Raw genomic sequence first — 18,560 nt, forward strand, 5'->3', positions numbered from 1 at the left:
CGAATCTTAAAAAATCGCTTCTTAAATGACATCTTCGGTACAAAAGGAATAAGCTCCTAAGTTTTGATATCTGTATCTCTAATAGCTTTGGGCTGTAGGTGAATAAATCATGAATTCTTCCTTTATGTAAAGATTTATAATAAAACATCTGAACAAATAAATATGTATACCAATTAAAAAGAAAACTATTTCAGAAAAACTAACCAAAGAAATTAATTTACACTCAGTAAGCGCACCCAGTTCGTAACGTTTTAAACGCACGGCATTTTAAAAAAAATCGGCTTTGACCACGCCGAGCTCCTTGGAGTAAACAAGCTGCGCGTGAATCTGCGCAAATGATCAGGGAGGAATCGGGAGGAAACTATTATCTGAGGTTCTAGACGCTTGTTATTTTCAGTAGGCGTGTCCGAAAAGCATTGCACTTGAATCCGATTTTGCAATGCAAGTGCGATTACCATGACAAGCGTTGCACTTGAATTCGCCCCTTAGGCAGCTATATAGTTGATAAATTACTATTATTGATTTTGGCAACAGTTAGAGAGTTATGTTGGTGTGATTCGAATCATCTGTGATTGTGAGTATAGTAAGTAAAAAACCTGAAATGATTTAGGATTCTTGTCATATTTGGTAATCAAAATATTGTGTATCTTCAGCTATAGTGTAAGAGCAGTATGTGATGACTGCTGTATTAGTTTTACTAAAATATTGGCTAGAGTGCAGAAGGAAAATTCTTTTAGCTATGAAATAGAAAAGATTTCGGTTATATTAGTGAGAAGGGAACTGTCGTAAATAGAATGTCTGTGCTCGCGGATACTGTAAATTTTGGGAAAAAACATAAAATCCTCTATTGGAAACATTTCTGTTATTTTGTTAAGACGTATTCAAGAATTTTATTTTTCAGTGTTGTCTTGAAGACAACGTAACATTTTTGTTGAAGGAAAGTAAAATAATTCGTGCGAACTAGTTCAAAATATTCATAACTGACTGTCATCATATTAAATGTAGTTAATTTATAGTGTAGTAGTAGTTTTTTGTATTTATCCCATGTTTTTTTTAAACTCTAAATTATTAGTAGCTAAACTAGCGACCAATGTCACCAAGTTGCAAAAACTCCCCAAATCTGGCAAAATCACTTTCATGCAGAATTATTTGGCCCCATGTTTTTTTGGCTATTCCTTTTTGACGCCAAGATCGGCGCCAGAAAGTCACAATTTCAAGATGGCTGCTACACAAAATCAAAATAAGAAGTCAAAGAATTGCACAAACTCAGTGTCGATGTACCCATCGATCTAGTTTCGCATAAAACACATAAGAGAATTGCACAAACTCAGTACTGAGCCTTTACTTTTCATGCACATATCGATCTATTTTCATTTTAAAAAAAAAATCATTAAGCTAAAACGAAATTAAAAGTATCATGGTAACCAGAAATGGGATTTCATCAGTAAAACTGAACAAAATTCGTCAACAATCGAAGGTAAACGCATTTCTATGCTAGAGCCAAACTTTTTCTTCCAGATTTAGAGATTCCCTTTATATCATATAATGACTTTTTGAAGTCAATTTATGTTGCTGGAACATGTTTTGTATACAAGTGTGTGTGGAGATGTGCTTGAGACAAAATGACATATTTCGAGGGCTTGGAAGTATGATTGAAATTCCTGAAAGTACCTTTCATGGCTAATCTTTGGAATATGGTAACAGGTAGTTTGGCGACATTTTGGAGGCGATAAAGGTTACTACCTAGGACTTTGGGAATAATGTGAGAAGTACTCAGTTCCGATTACGCATTATTTTGTGTGAGGGAAATGAGAGATCATGAGATATGTCATGTGACATTAATGGACGAATTACAGTTCTTTAATCGGAAAAGGGGAGGAATTTGGAAAAATATCTGCAGTACTATAGTATTTTGTATTAAGCTTCATTGTGTGTTGTGTGAAAGAGTGTTGATTAATTTTTGGATCGCATGGCGCTATCTAAAATGAATTCTATATTTTAATGCGTTTATCTGATAATCCAAAAGAATTGGTTGAATGGTGTACGAGTGTAGGATTAATTGCGGATAAGTATGAATGTCCAACATGTGGGAATGAAATGAGATTGTGTGAAAGGAAGGATATTACAGATAAGTTTGAATGGCGGTGCAAGAAATCTGGTGAAAACGGACATTTTGTGATCCGCCATGCACTCAAGATTCTGTAGAAGATTAGGTAAGTTAGTATTTTTAATCATTTGATGATATTATTTTTATGCATTCTTCTAAATGTATGGAGTAAATAAATTAATATGGTATTATTGGAAAATTGTTATTAGCAATGATTTAGTTTAAAGTAATTAGGATTGTAAGCTAATTTTTATTAATTTAATGTATTTGCTTGTTTATATTTTAAGTAGTGTTTTTTAATTTAATTATATTTTAATTTAATGATCGTTATTTTGTGAGTTATATGTTTGTAGTATTTTGAAATACGTTAGAGTAGAAGTAAATGTGCATGGAAAGAATTTAAATATTTGACACTAAGTATTTGGAACCATTTTTAATGTTTGCGTTATAAATTGCCAGGTGAGGTTTATAATAGATAATTTAGAGGGAAAAGTTTTGGTTATTTTATTTATTTTATACGTGCAAATGTTCATCCTTGGAAAGGGTATATACTTTTTCGCGATCAGGTAATTTCATATATGTCCTTTTTACCAAATTTAAAGATTTACAAAATTTTCATGCGATTTTGTGAAATTTTTCTAATTTATGAGCAAAAAGCAGTGTACATGGATATAGTGAAGAGTGCTCAATGCCATTTTTGTGCAATTCTGGGATTTTTTTTTAAGTAAAAATAAGTCAACGTGTACATGGTTTAATTATATTTTAATTAAATGATAGTTATTTTGTGAATTATATGTTTGTAGCAATTTGGTATACGTTTCAGTGGAAGTAAACATGCATGGAAATAATTTAAATATTTGACACTAAGTATTTGCAACCATTTTTAATGTTTGCGTTATAAATTCGTTGGTGACGTTTATAATAGATAATTTAGAGGTAAAAGTTTTAGGATATTTTATTTATTTTATATGTGGAAATGTTCATCCTTGGAAAGAGTATATATTTTTGGTTGATCTTTACATTATGGTAACTTGGCGATTTTTTGGCGAAAATTTGGCAACCAACTCTCCTACAGCAACCCTCTATTTTTTTTCCCCCGCCGCCATTTTGTCTTCACGAAGTAAAGACGTGTTTCTTTTCTTTTTATCTAATGAACATTTCTTCCAACAATCTACTAGCTGAATTACACTTATGCTAGAAATTTTATCAAACAAAACTGCTTAATCATGATAAATATTCACTGCAAAATTGGGAAAAAGTGCACAATACCATACTCCTTACGCGTTTTTCAAAATAACACGTACACATAAACTATGTACACGCCGACTTATTTTTACTTAAAAAAAGATCCCAGAATTGCACAAAAATGGCATTGCGCACACTCTTCACTATATCCATGTACACTGCTTTTTTCTCATAAATTAGAAAAATTTTACGAAAATACATGACAATTTTCTGAATCTTTAAACCCGGTAAAAAGAACATATATGAAATTACCTGATCGCGAAAAAGTATTTACCCTTTACAAATATGAACATTTCCACATATAAAATAAATAAAATATCCAAAAACTTTTACCTCTAAATCATCTATTACATTATACACGTCACCAACGAATTCATACCGCAAGCATTACAAATACTTAGTATCAAATATTTAAATTATTTCCATGCACGTTTACTTCAACTTAAACGTATACCAAATTCCTACAAACATAAAATTCACAAAATAAGTATCATTTAATTAAAATATCACTAAACTATGTACACGCCGACTTATTTTTACTTAAAAAAAGATCCCAGAATTGCACAAAAATGGCATTGCGCACACTCTTCACTATATCCATGTACACTGCTTTTTTCTCATAAATTAGAAAAATTTCACGAAAATACATGACAATTTTCTCAATCTTTAAACCCGGTAAAAAGAACATATATGAAATTACCTGATCGCGAAAAAGTATTTACCCTTTACAAATGTGAACATTTCCACATATAAAATAAATAAAATATCCAAAAACTTTTACCTCTAAATTATCTATTATATTATAAACGTCACCAACAAATTCATACCACAAACATTACAAATACTTAGTGTCAAATATTTAAATTATTTCCATGCACGTTTACTTCAACTTAAACGTATACCAAATTCCTAAAAACATAAAATTCACAAAAATAACTATCATTTCATTAAAATATAATTAAATTCAAAAACACTACTTAAAATATAAATGAGCACATACATTAAATTAATAAAAATTACCTTACAATCCTAATTACTTTAAACTAAATCATTGCTAATAACAATTTTCCCAATAATACCAAATTCCTTTCCACCTTACATTTAGAACAGTGCATAAAAATAATATCCTCAAATAATTAAAAATACTAACTTACCTAATCTTCTTCAGAATCTTGATTACGTGGCGGATACACTTTTCTAATTCATTCAATAAAATTATTGAAAGATTTTTTCTGCGAATTTTTCCTCCATACTTCCTCTGCTAAATAAAAAGCAAACTTCTCTTTATCACAATGCCTAAATACCCATTTCGAATTCACTTTAGTTAGGGCCATGGGATCCAAAAATTAAACAACACTGTTTCACACAACACAGAATAAAGCTAAATACAAAATTTCCAGATTTTTTCCCGATTTCCCCCCTTTTCCGATTAAAGAACCGTAATTCGTCCGTTAATATCACATGACATATCCCATGATCTCTCATTTCCCTCACGCAAAATAATGCGTAATCGGAACTGAGTACTGCTCACATTATTACCAAAGTCCCAGGTAGTAACCTTTATCGCCTCCAAAATGTCGCCAAACTACCAGTTACCATATAGTAAAGATCAACCATATTTTTTCGCGATCAGGTAATTTCATATATGTGCTTTTTACCGAGTTTAAAGATTCACAAAATGTTCCTGCATTATCTTGCCAGTTTTTGTAATTTATGAGAAAATAGCAGTGTAGATGGATAAAGTCAAGAGTGTGCGCAAGCCCATTTTTGTGCAATTCTGGGATTTTTTTTTAAGCAAAAATAAGTCGACGTGTACATGGTTACTGTGTATGTGCGATTCTGAAAAACGCGGCAGGGAGTTTGCGATTCTGCACTTTTCCCCAATTTTGCAGTTAATATTTGTCATGATTAAGCAGTTTTGTTCCATAAAATTTCTAGCATAAGTGTAATTCGGCTAGCAGATTGTTGGAAAAAGTGTTGAGTAAATAAAAAGAAAAGAAACATGTCTTTACTTCGTGAAGAGAAAATGGCGGCGAAAAAAAAATGGAGGGTTGCTGTAGCAGAGTTGGTCGCCAAGTTACCATAATCCAAAGATTAACCCCTTTGGCAAAAGGAACTATCATGAAAACCATGTGAATGAAAAATGAGTGTTTGGAGATCCTAGAGAAACAGTGAGGGGGATACTCAGATAACCGGCACTTGGCAAACTTCCTGAAATCGCGTTCACCTACTTGAGCGATAGGCGCCAAACAGTGGGAGGACAGTTCAGGTTGCAAGTTTAGACTTTCACTAAGCTTCACTAAGTTATCTGAGTGTTTCCAAAAATGTGCATATTTTCTCAGTCACATGGGCTCAGCTAGATAAGAGACTTTCATCAATTTGCTAATTACCTAGTACTCTGAAAGCCATTTATAAAGGCATTCTACATGCTTCCAATTGAGCTTGTTTGAGCACCTATCTCAGAAACCTTAAAAACAAGACTCTGAATTACATAAAGTGTACAAATCCCTATCACTAAGACAATCATAGGTTCAATCCTAGTATACGGTACACACACAGGATTTGGTTACATTATGACGAGTAGTAAACATGGTATTTATGATGAGTAAGCGAGTCATTTTGGAGTTGGCGACAGATTTCAAAATTGCACCAAGACCATACCGCATACTAGGATTTTACCTCTTGACAACCAACGCACGGAAATAACAACAGATCATAGCAAAATATTCCTTTCTTAATTTTTAACAGGTATTTTCTTTTATTGTTCCTCAACCACACAGAAAAAGCTTTGCTCGCTGCGGGAAGACTCAGATAACCGGCACTTGGCGCAATTTTTTCCACCATCTTGAATCGGCGAAAATCGGCAAATCCTCAGAAGGATTTTTTTGACGCCAAGAGGGAAATGACGTGAAAAGACGCTTTACAAAATTTCCCTCTTGAGCCCGATATAGGGGAGAAATCCATGTTAGGCGAAAATCGCCTAAGGCTAAATACAGTAATGCGCTTGCGTTAAGAAAGGTAAACAATGCACATAGAACTAATTTAGTTATTGATGTGGTTAAGTTAATGTACATACTTTTTTCACCTTAGTATTTTAGTTTATGATATATATAACTCCAACATTATTACCGTTTATACTTCTCTTTTTAATTCTGACCATTAATTTCTACAATTATCCACAATAATAGTTAAATATGTTTAAAAATAGGGTCTTCATATAAATGCAGTAAAGATCAGGCAAATGGAATATTTATCACGCAAGTAACATTAAAAATTTTAAAGATCAAATATACATGAATTTACTATTTAAAAAAAAAAAAATAATACTTTCATTTCACACATTACATTTTATGTTGATGAACTAAACCGATCATTATAGATTTATTTTTGCTCTTTATATTAAAATAACCTTATGTCAGCATTTTATATAGAATAAATAATTTATGTAAAATTATCTATTCACATTATATTACAAATAAAATAAATTAGATAAATCAGTTAAATATTAAATTAAATGTATTATTTTTAAATTAAAAATTATGTTACATTTAAGCTAAAAATATATAAAACTAAAACACTGGTAACGTACAGGAATAAAGGTTTAGTAGTAGACAGAAGAAAATGCAGAAATAAATATTAATAACTTCTTAAATTGAAGAAATTACAAATATTCCTAAGTTACAAAAATAAAAATTTTAATATAAATAAAAAAATAGTAATTCAAATATGCAAATATCAATAGATTGAAATAGATAAAAATTTAAATGAAAAAATGCTTGCTTTTGCAGCTGATTCCTTTTGAAGTGTTACACACAGAGCACCGAACCAAAATAATGTAGGTTCAGAGGTCAAAGTTCATGGGGTTTTGCGCCTACGTCCAGTTAATAATCGATATTTCATAGAAAAATTTGTTTGATCAAAATTACTAACATAAGCACTAAAAATGTATATAAATGTATTATATATTTTTATTTGTTAACATAATTTCGCATTAATAAGTAAAAAGTTTTTGCAAAAATTAAATTTGATAGATGACTGTGCAATAAAAGTGTTCCTTTTTTTAATATGTTTATCTTTAATGTTGTTTATAAATCAACTGAATGAAAAGGTAGGTATTTGAATTTCATATTTAAATCGGCAATAAATTGGATTTCACAAAACAAATAGTACAGTGCAACTTGACCGTAACCGTTCATTGAAGATGGTGTATTGGGAATACGGCAAAGCACACTAGGGCTATCTGCCTAAGGGGAGGGATGCCTTCGTGGAGGACTTTCTAAAGAAAACTGGCTCGTATACATATTACACATGGGAAAAACCACAAAAACGCCCATGCAGCCAGCCCGTTTGCGGGATTCGAACCTCAGTCCGAACTACCAGTGTTCAGCGATTTTACCGCTCGGCTGCTGGTGGGCAACCGTTCATTGAAATAACCTTGACTTAGAAAAACAAAATAAGACATAGCACGGAAGCAGAATTTTTTCCCCTTTGTCTTAAAATACGAAAATAGTTTTCAAGTAGGTAAACAAAGAAATGTAATCCTGAATTGCATAACTGCAGGGAAACAAGATTTCTAACAATATATTTCAGGAATATATTTCAGCTATGTATTTGTTGCAAATATGGTGATGCAAAAATTTCAATATTTATATTCATTGCCATTAAAAACTAACATGAGTAACAACACAGCAAAAAAATCTATGAAGATTATTCAAAGATTTGATGATATAAATTTAATTAACTTTTATTTGTTTATCTGTGAAAGAATTTTGCTCAAGTTTTGTATAATAGTTTAAATTTTTTACTGATACACCGAACTCCCCAAAATCCTCTATGTAAAGAAATCAGTGAAATATACTTGACTTAGAAAAGTAGCAGAATATTGTTTCTTTAATATTTTACATTAACTTATTAGCATTTCAAAGTCTTATAAGCATTTTATTTCAATATAAACTTGATTAGGAGGGATTAAAAAATTGATTGTATGATACGGAGTGTCAGCGAGATAGCAGTAAAACTGTTGCACACTGGTAGTTCGTCTTGGAGTTCGACTATCGGATTTCCGCCATCTTAAGCAAATAACCCGCAAGTGCTTTTCTGATTCTAAATGATTCGTGTTAGGAGTACAATTAATTTATTTTAGAAATTAATTCCTGTTTGTTAAGGCTAGATAAATAACACCCATATACTTAAATATTAAGTAAATAATTTTAAAAATGTGCCCATGCGAACGATAAGTTAGAAAAGACCTTATGTTATCTACTTTGTTGTACTAATTATAAGGGTAATTAATTTATAAGTTCATTAAGTTATTTAGAAAATAATTTACAAGGTAATTAAACGGCAACTAGAAGCGCAGTATTAATATTATTTAAATAATTATGAATTAATTTTGTAATACTTAGTTATTTAATTTTTAAATCATTAATAATTTTAATAGTAATTTTATTTTCTGAAATGTTTTTAGTATAGCGAAAATAGCGTATGGTTTATGGCAACTTGAAGCCCGTCTCCGGTAATTAAATAATTATGATTTTAATAGTATTTAAATGTCTAATAGATTTTAATAGTCTAATAAATAATAATATTTTGTTCTGATAAAATAATTTAATAGCGAATGATCATACGGAACAACAAACAGCATATGAGCGTACGCGCCACATCTGCTGACAAAGTTACGTGATCAGCACGATGATTCATCTGCAAAGTCACATGACAGCCAAAGCAAAGTATTTACATATAGAAAGAAAATATCCTTTCGCTTCTCCCTTTCTCCCTAGCATAGTGAAGATTTAAACCAGCAACCTAAACTGTCCTTCCGCTTTATGGCGCGTGTCGCCCAAGTTGGCGAACGCGATTTCAGGAAGTTCCCGCAGTGAGCAAAGCTTTTTCCGTGTGGTTAAGGAACAATAATAAAAAAAATAAAACCTGTTAAAAATTAAAAAAGAATATTTTGCTATGATATGTTATTATTCCCGTGCGTTGGTTGTCAAGAGGTAAAATCCTAGTATGCGAAATAGTCTTGGTGCAATTTTGAAATCTGTCGCCAACTCCAAAATGACACGCTTACTCATAAATACCATGTTTACTACTCGTCATAATGTAACCAAATCCTGTGTGTGTACCGTATACTAGGATTGAACCTATGATTGTCTTAGTGATAGGGATTTGTACACTTTATGTAATTCAGAGTCTTGTTTTTAAGGTTTCTGAGATAGGTGCTCAAACAAGCTCAATTGGAAGCATGTAGAATGCCTTTATAAATGGCTTTCAGAGTACTAGGTAATTAGCAAATTGATGAAAGTCTCTTATCTAGCTGAGCCCATGTGACTGAGAAAATATGCACATTTTTGGAAACACTCAGATAACTTAGTGAAGCTTAGTGAAAGTCTAAACTTGCAACCTGAACTGTCCTCCCACTGTTTGGCGCCTATCGCTCAAGTAGGTGAACGCGATTTCAGGAAGTTTGCCAAGTGCCGGTTATCTGAGTATCCCCCTCACTGTTTCTCTAGGATCTCCAAACACTCATTTTTCATTCACATGGTTTTCATGATAGTTCCTTTCGCCAAAGGGGTTAATCTTTGGATTATGGTAACTTGGCGACCAACTCTGCTACAGCAACCCTCCATTTTTTTTCGCCGCCATTTTGTCTTCACGAAGTAAAGACATGTTTCTTTTCTTTTTATTTACTCAACACTTTTCCCAACAATCTGCTAGCCGAATTACACTTATGCTAGAAATTTTATGGAACAAAACTGCTTAATCATGACAAATATTAAATGCAAAATTGGGGAAAAGTGCAGAATCGCAAACTCCTTGCCGCGTTTTTCAGAATCGCACATACACAGTAACCATGTACACGTCGACTTATTTTTACTTAAAAAAAAATCCCAGAATTGCAAAAAAATGGGCTTGCGCACACTCTTGACTTTATCCATCTACACTGCTATTTTCTCATAAATTACAAAAACTTGCAAGATAATGCAGGAACATTTTGTGAATCTTTAAACTCGGTAAAAAGCACATATATGAAATTACCTGATCACGAAAAAATATATACTCTTACCAAGGATGAACATTTCCACGTATAAAATAAATAAAATATCCAAAAACTTTTACCTCTGAATTATCTATTATAAACGTCATCAACAAATTTATAACGCAAACATTAAAAATGGTTGCTAATACTTAGTGTCAAATATTTAAATTATTTCCATGCATGTTTACTTCCACTGAAACGTATACCAAACTGCTACAAACATATAATACACAAAATAACTATCATTTAATTAAAATATAATTAAACCATGTACACGTTGACTTATTTTTACTTAAAAAAAATCCCAGAATTGCACAAAAATGGCATTGTGCACACTCTTCACTATATCCATGTACACTGCTTTTTTCTCATAAATTGGAAAAATTTCACGAAAATGCATGAAAATTTTGTGAATCTTTAAATTCTGTAAAAAGGACATATATGAAATTACCTGATCGCGAATATATACCCTTTCCAAGGATGAACATTTGCACGTATAAAATAAATAAAATATCCAAAAACTTTTCCCTCTAAATTATCTATTATTATAAACCTCACCTGCCAATTTATAACGCAAACATTAAAAAAGGTTCCAAATACTTAGTGTCAAATATTTAAATTCTTTCCATGCACATTTACTTCTACTCAAACGTATTTCAAAATACTACAAACATATAACTCACAAAATAACGATCATTAAATTAAAATATAATTAAATTAAAAAACACTACTTAAAATATAAACAAGCAAATACATTAAATTAATAAAAATTAGCTTACAGTCCTAATTACTTTAAACTAAATCATTGCTAATAACAATTTTCCAATAATACCATATTAATTTATTTACTCCATACATTTAGAAGAATGCATAAAAATAATATCATCAAATGATTAAAAATACTAACTTACCTAATCATCTACAGAATCTTGAGTGCATGGCGGATCACAAAATGTCCGTTTTCACCAGATTTCTTGCACCGCCATTCAAACTTATCTGTAATATCCTTCCTTTCACACAATCTCATTTCATTCCCACATGTTGGACATTCATACTTATCCGCAATTAATCCTACACTCGTACACCATTCAACCAATTCTTTTGGATTATCAGATAAACGCATTAAAATATAGAATTCATTTTAGATAGCGCCATGCGATCCAAAAATTAATCAACACTCTTTCACACAACACACAATGAAGCTTAATACAAAATACTATAGTACTGCAGATATTTTTCCAAATTCCTCCCCTTTTCCGATTAAAGAACTGTAATTCGTCCATTAATGTCACATGACATATCTCATGATCTCTCATTTCCCTCACACAAAATAATGCGTAATCGGAACTGAGTACTTCTCACATTATTCCCAAAGTCCTAGGTAGTAACCTTTATCGCCTCCAAAATGTCGCCAAACTACCTGTTACCATATTCCAAAGATTAGCCACGAAAGGTACTTTCAGGAATTTCAATCATACTTCCAAGCCCTCGAAATATGTCATTTTGTCTCAAGCACATCTCCACACACACTTGTATACAAAACATGTTCCAGCAACATAAATTGACTTCAAAAAGTCATTATATGATATAAAGGGAATCTCTAAATCTGGAAGAAAAAGTTTGGCTCTAGCATAGAAATGCGTTTACCATCGATTGTTGACGAATTTTGTTCAGTTTTACTGATGAAATCCCATTTCTGGTTACCATGATACTTTTAACTTCGTTTTAGCTTAATGGTTTTTTTTTTTAAAATGAAAATAGATCGATATGTGCATGAAAAGTAAAGGCTCAGTACTGAGTTTGTGCAATTCTCTTATGTGTTTTATGCGAAACTAGATCGATGGGTACATCGACACTGAGTTTGTGCAATTCTTTGACTTCTTATTTTGATTTTGTGTAGCAGCCATCTTGAAATTGTGACTTTCTGGCGCCGATCTTGGCGTCAAAAAGGAATAGCCAAAAAAACATGGGGCCAAATAATTCTGCATGAAAGTGATTTTGCCAGATTTGGGGAGTTTTTGCAACTTGGTGACATTGGTCGCTAGTTTAGCTACTAATACTTTAGAGTTTAAAAAAACAAGGGATAAATAAAAAAAAAAAACTACTACTGTATTTAGCCTCAGGCGATTTTCGCCTAGCATGTGTTTCTCCCCTATATTGGGCTCAAGAGGGAAATTTTGTAAAGCGTCTTTTCACGTCATTTCCCTCTTGGCGTCAAAAAAATCCTTCCGAGGATTTGGCGATTTTCGCCGATTCAAGATGGCGGAAAAAATTGCAACATGTGCCGGTTATCTTGAGTCTTCCCTGTTTTTGGAATTAATTAATGCAGATTTTAATTTAAATAGAAATCACAATCAAAAACATTACTTGAGCCAGGAGTACTTGAGCATTGCTAAACAATATTCTGTTATGTATTGTTTAGCACATGGTTAAAATGCACACCATTTTGATCTTTACATTCAAAGAGCAAAGATTTTTATAAGCTTTAGTATAGATGTGAATGAATATGTTTTTCTCCTCTTCATTACAAATTTTTGTTAACAAAATGAATCACATAGTCAAAAGTGTTTCTAGATAGTTTTTTAAAATTATTATTATGGAGTTATACATAAGGCTTAGATGTATGCCATTTTTAATTTCATTTTCCCTTTTCCTTTTTGTTTTGTTAAAGAGCTAGTTTAGATATGAATAAATACATTTTCTACACTGCCTTCTGAAAGTTCAGTATGCAGTAGTGAAATCAACAAAAACAGAAAAGCTTTGATTAGCACCAAAATGCACATGGAGGTAACAAAGTGTGTATGCATGAAAGAAAACAAGCATTATTTACAAAGACGAAGACAATATTTAACTTTTATGAATTATATGATGACATCACATTTAGGTAATTAGCAAATTGATGTTTAAAGTTAAAACAAATTAAACTTGCACTAATAAAGTATGTGAGTATCCTTTACCTTCATACAAACTTTACAGCGATTGCCCATGCTTTCACTGAGGTGATTATCCATTGTAGATACTAGCAATTTCTTTCTTTCTTTCTTTTTTTTTTTTTTTTTGTAAGGCAGTTTCCTACTGTTTGAATCTGGTTGGAGAATTTAAACATATACAAATGGCACACCTGAGGTCATCGTAAAGATTTTTAGTGAGAACGACATTATCATCCATAAGGAGGAAATTGAGACCAACTGCTTCAGTACAGAGTCTCACAGTGTGACTTCATCCCAATACTGCCAACGGCATGTGTCATAATCACCAAGTTGTATCTGAAGATGTGCATCTGGGTGCAATGTGCCATAGAAATTCTAGCCCACACAACAATGGTGCAACATCTGAATGTCTGATGTTCTGTGCCTGATTCAATGTGTCTTATTCTTTCCAGACCCCAACAATGCTTACAGGGCCAGTGGGACTACGTTGGGTTGCAAAAATTTTAGAATTAAGAGAAGTATCAAGCAGCAAAATTTAGGGATGTCAAAATTTTTAGAATTTAGGACATGTATTGTCCAGCAGAATTTAGGAGTGACAGAATTTTTAGAATTTATGGAAGAACAGCTGAATTTAGGACCTGCAAAGATTGGAACATGTGGCAAAGTGCCTAGTGCTGGTCCTGTGTTTTTATCATCTGATTCCAGAGCAAATCTGGACTTGCCCATCAACAGAACATTTGGCTAATCTTTGGAATATGGTAACAGGTAGTTTGGCGACACTTTGGTAAGGTGATAAAGGTTACTAGCTAGGACTTTAGTAGTGTACATGGATAAAGTGCGCGATGCCATTTTTGTGCAATTCTGGGATGTTTCTTTAAGTGAAAATAGGTCGACGTGTACATGGATGATACCGTGTATGTGCAATTCTTAAAAACGCGGGAAGCAGTTTGCGATTCTGCACTTTCTCCCAATTTCGCACCTAATCTCCGTGATGATTAAGCATTTTTGTTCCATAAAAGTTTTAGTATAAGCGTAATTTGGCTAGCAGATTGTTGGAAAAAATGTTTAGTTAAAAAAAAAAAAAAAAAAAAAAAAAAAAAAAAGCCTTTACTTCGTGAAAACTAGCAGGTTGCTATAGCAGAGTTGGTCGCCAAATTTTCGCCAAAAAATCGCCAAGTTACCATAATCCGAAGATTAACCAAGCATTTTTGTTCCATAACAGTTCTAGTATAAGCGTAATTCGGCTAGCAGATCGTTGGAAAAAATGTTGAGTAAAAACAAAAAACATGCCTTTACTTCGTGAAAACAAAATGTCGTCCAAAACAAAACTAGCAGGTTGCTGTAGCATTGTCCGCCGATAACATCGCGGCAAAAACGTCGCGGAGAAAACAACGCAAGGTGAAAACGTCGAGCTACAAAACATCGTGGGAGAAAACATCGCAAAGAGAAAACATCGCAGTTCTAAAACATCGCGGTACAAAATATCGTCGTCGAAAATAAAGCAGTTCAAAAACTCCGCAGTTTAAAAACATCGTCGTCGAAAATATCGTGGTAAAAAATAAAGTATCTACAAATCATCGCATGATGATAACATCGCAGATATGCCTTTTTTCAGATTTTAATAATTGTAAATGGATATTCCCATAATGATTTGTTAGCGCAAGATGTAAAGAAGGATAATTTTTACTTTCACATTTTTTTATTAACTAATAAATTTTTGCTGAAAAAATAAGAAGGAAACTTAAGCATAGAAAACTAAATGCAACTTATAGATTATACTTTTCATGAAAAATTGCCAACGAAAACTTTACAAAAAATGATTTATTAATGGCCTTTGTTAGTTAACTATGTCGGTTTAAACTTCTATTAAGTGCTATAAGTTGCAATCATTTTCTATGCTTAAGTTTCTTTTTTATTTTCTCAGCAAAAATTTATTGATTAATAAAAAATATGAAAGTAAAAATTATCCTTCTTTCCATCTTGTGCTCACAAATCATTACGGGAATATCCATGTATAGTTATTAAATGATATTTTCGACGACGATGTTTTTAAACTGCGAAGTTTTAGAACTGCTTTATTTTCGACGACGATATTTTGTACCGCGATGTTTTAGAACTGCGATGTTTTCTCCCACGATGTTTTGTAGCACGGCGTTTTCGCCTTGCATTGTTTTCTCAGCGACGTTTTCGTCTGCGATGTTTTTGCCGCGATGTTTTCGGCTGTAACCGCTGTAGCAGGGTTGGTCGCCAAAAAATCGCCAAGTTACCATAATCCAAAGATTAACTGAACATTTAACAGAACTACTGTTATGTACAGACGGGGTTGGCGAGAAATTTCTTGCCAAACATCTTCGACAAGAAAATCCACAATTTTACTTATCTAAATTTTTTGTTTACATTTCAAACTTAAAGCCTAAAATGTCTGAAAAAACGCGGTTTTCACATGTGCAAAATCCTTGTTTTTGCACATGATTTATGCTAAAAGTCTGAAATAAAAAAATTTCATTAAATGTGAAGAGTTTCACCAAAAATGTTTGGGGAAAGTGCAGAATCACCACTGCTTGGCGCGTTTTTAAGAATTGCACATACTCGGTATCTATGTACACATCAGCCTATTTTCACTTAAAAAAAATCCCAGAATTGCACAAAAATGGCATTGTGCACTCCCTCGACTTTATGCATGTACACATTGACCTGTTAAAAAGTCAAAGAAAATTGACAAAAATCCAATTCTTCTTACTCTTGTAAAAAGCGCCAAACAAATGAGTGAGCGATTCTGCACTTTACCCCAGAGCTCAAAGATGTCCGGCAGCAAGCGTTTCGCGAGTGATAAACCTATATTTCCGACACTGATAGTAGTTCTGACTCTGATTTCAAGTATATTGAAGATAGTTATAACGAAACTGATGAGAATTTCTTCGATTCCTTAGCAGATAGTGATGAATCTGAAAATTCAGTTTCTATTGAAAACGTTTGACAGTGGTGCAAAATTGATATATATGTTTTGATTGATTGAAAAATATGATATATATAATATATAGTACTGTACAAAAGTCCGTAACTTCTTCAAGGATTATATTTTGAATGGTATCCACGCAGAACTGGAGCTAAGAAACTTATAATTAAAAATATTTTCTTGATCTCAAAGTTTGCATTTTGTATAAAAAAAGTCTTTGTTTCTACTCTTTCTTAAGTGATAATTTTGAGATTTTTTTTTTAGTTCAAACATTATGATATTAACTTTTAAACTCAAATGTTTAAAGTTGCTAAAACATTTAGGGGTTATTTAAGGGTTAATTTTGCACTTCACCTTTTTTAACATACATTCAAAATATTCAGAAAGAGAATTTTAACCTGAAACTGCTTTTATTTATGAATTTTATGCTGATCATGAATTTATTGATTAAGTTTAAAAATTCTTGCTGTCTTCTCCTTGAAACACTACTAAATTTTATCTGAAATTGGTTTAAAAACATTACTGTATAACAGAAAATTAAAAAGGAAAGATGAGACGTAATTAATGGAAAACAAAGTAGTGCAGTCAAAAGTCTTTAATCCGGACTCGTCGGGACTTCGATGATTCTGGATTATAGATTATCAGTTTAAATCTGGTAATGTGACATATGGCATGCAGAAATTATAAAATTAAAAGTATGAAACCGTAATTTATGAAATAAAGAGCAATTATGATCTAAAGGGTATCAGAATTTACCAAAAAAAAAAAAAAAAAAAAAAAGCTTAATATTTGTTTGTTTATTTTATTAAACATTTCTTTCAACGCGCGCATGCGTAACGCTTTCTTTACACATAGTCGAAATTAGAAAATTGCATTCAGAAAACTATTTGATGTGTATACGTGATATTTATAATGACGAGGAATTTGATTTAAATCATATCAAAGACATCTGCCCCGAATATAAGGATAGTGCTGACAGATCAACTTCCAGTTCATTACACGACGCGTTCCCCCCTCCGGCAGAGTAGCGTGAAATTGATAAACAGATTTTGGAATAGTTAGAGAATCAAAGGATATGCCTTTATCCATTTTTTGCAGCAATTCCACTTTTTGTTTGATGGACATCAAAACATGCTTTCGCTTTGTAGATCCTTTGGTAGCTCCGGAATCGGAAATTCTTTTTGACATAATCAAATAATCAAGCTTACTTTTATAAAATTGCTCTAACAGTCTGTAACAAATAATAAACCGGATCCAGTTAGAAGATTAAGGAACAACGCAATCTGCAACATGAACTGAAATAGATAATTAGATAATTTTAGCTTAGCTTATACCATCCGTTATACATTAAACGCGCATGCGTAGATGCATATGCGCATGCGCAGAAAGTTTGTAGCTTTGAGGTCCGGATTATAGACGTCCGGATTAAAGACTTTTGACTGTATTACTTTGCATTTTTCAAATGCAAAGTTACTCAGTTTGTGAAACTCAGTCAGTCGTGGAAATTCTGCTGCCGCAAGGATGTTTGGTGTCGATAGAGGAGTGGAAATAAAATAATTAATAGGCAAAAGAAATATGCTTTGCATAAAGTTGTAATGAACTGACCTATCCTAGAAGAAAATCCCCAGAATGTAACAAAAATCAATCTATGTTTATTTGCCTTAAAATACATAAAAAATAATGCAAATGAAAGGGAAAACTTTAACACAATTGTGAGATAGTGTAGTAGATTTATGTCTTGGAATAATTTAGTTTTACTAGGAAAAACAAAAGATTTGCAAAGGCTTCGAAAGATTTGGACAGCAAGTTGATAAGTTTCCAGAAGTATGTTATTGACCTATGAAGGTGAGAAATTTTTTGCTGTCACATATTAGAAAGATAATGAAACTTCAGTAATGTATAATATGATAGGAAATAAAACAATTGATGTGAAAGGAACAAAAACAGTTCACATAATGACAAGTCACAAAAAATCTCGCCTCATCATAATGCTTACCTACTTAGCGGATGGTACATAATTAAAACTCATGGCTATTTTTTAAAAAAAGGTGATGCCAAAATGGGATTTCTTGAATGGTGTTTTTTATTCATATTCACGAGAAAGTATGGATTGACGAAAATGTTGTGAAATTGTGGATGAGAAATGTTTGGCGAAAGCATCCTGTTGCTTTAAAGAAACCATAAAGTCATTTAGTTTTGTACATATTTCTATCCCATCTAATGGAAAACATAAAGAAATTGTTGAAAGAATGAAATACAGGCATGGTAGTTATTCCAGGCGTA

At 32.2% G+C, this 18,560-nt stretch overlaps 1 long non-coding RNA gene across 3 annotated transcripts in view; it reads left to right on the plus strand.

Moving 5' to 3' along the window:
* The first annotated feature begins 471 nt into the window (after nt 1-471).
* LOC118202436 (uncharacterized) overlaps nt 472-18,560 on the plus strand; it is a 72,590-nt gene continuing 54,501 nt past the window's right edge. For 2 of the 3 annotated variants that reach the window (XR_015039544.1, XR_015039546.1), the window contains exon 1: nt 472-583. This is a non-coding gene — a long non-coding RNA (uncharacterized LOC118202436). Of the gene's footprint in view, nt 628-18,560 lie in introns of all 3 variants that reach the window. The other variant, XR_015039545.1, reaches the window with a different exon arrangement.

The sequence above is a fragment of the Stegodyphus dumicola genome, chromosome 2, assembly GCF_044657685.1.
Source record: "Stegodyphus dumicola isolate Sdum_Otavi_A_Nest chromosome 2, ASM4465768v1".
In the NCBI taxonomy this organism is placed as follows: domain Eukaryota; kingdom Metazoa; phylum Arthropoda; class Arachnida; order Araneae; family Eresidae; genus Stegodyphus; species Stegodyphus dumicola.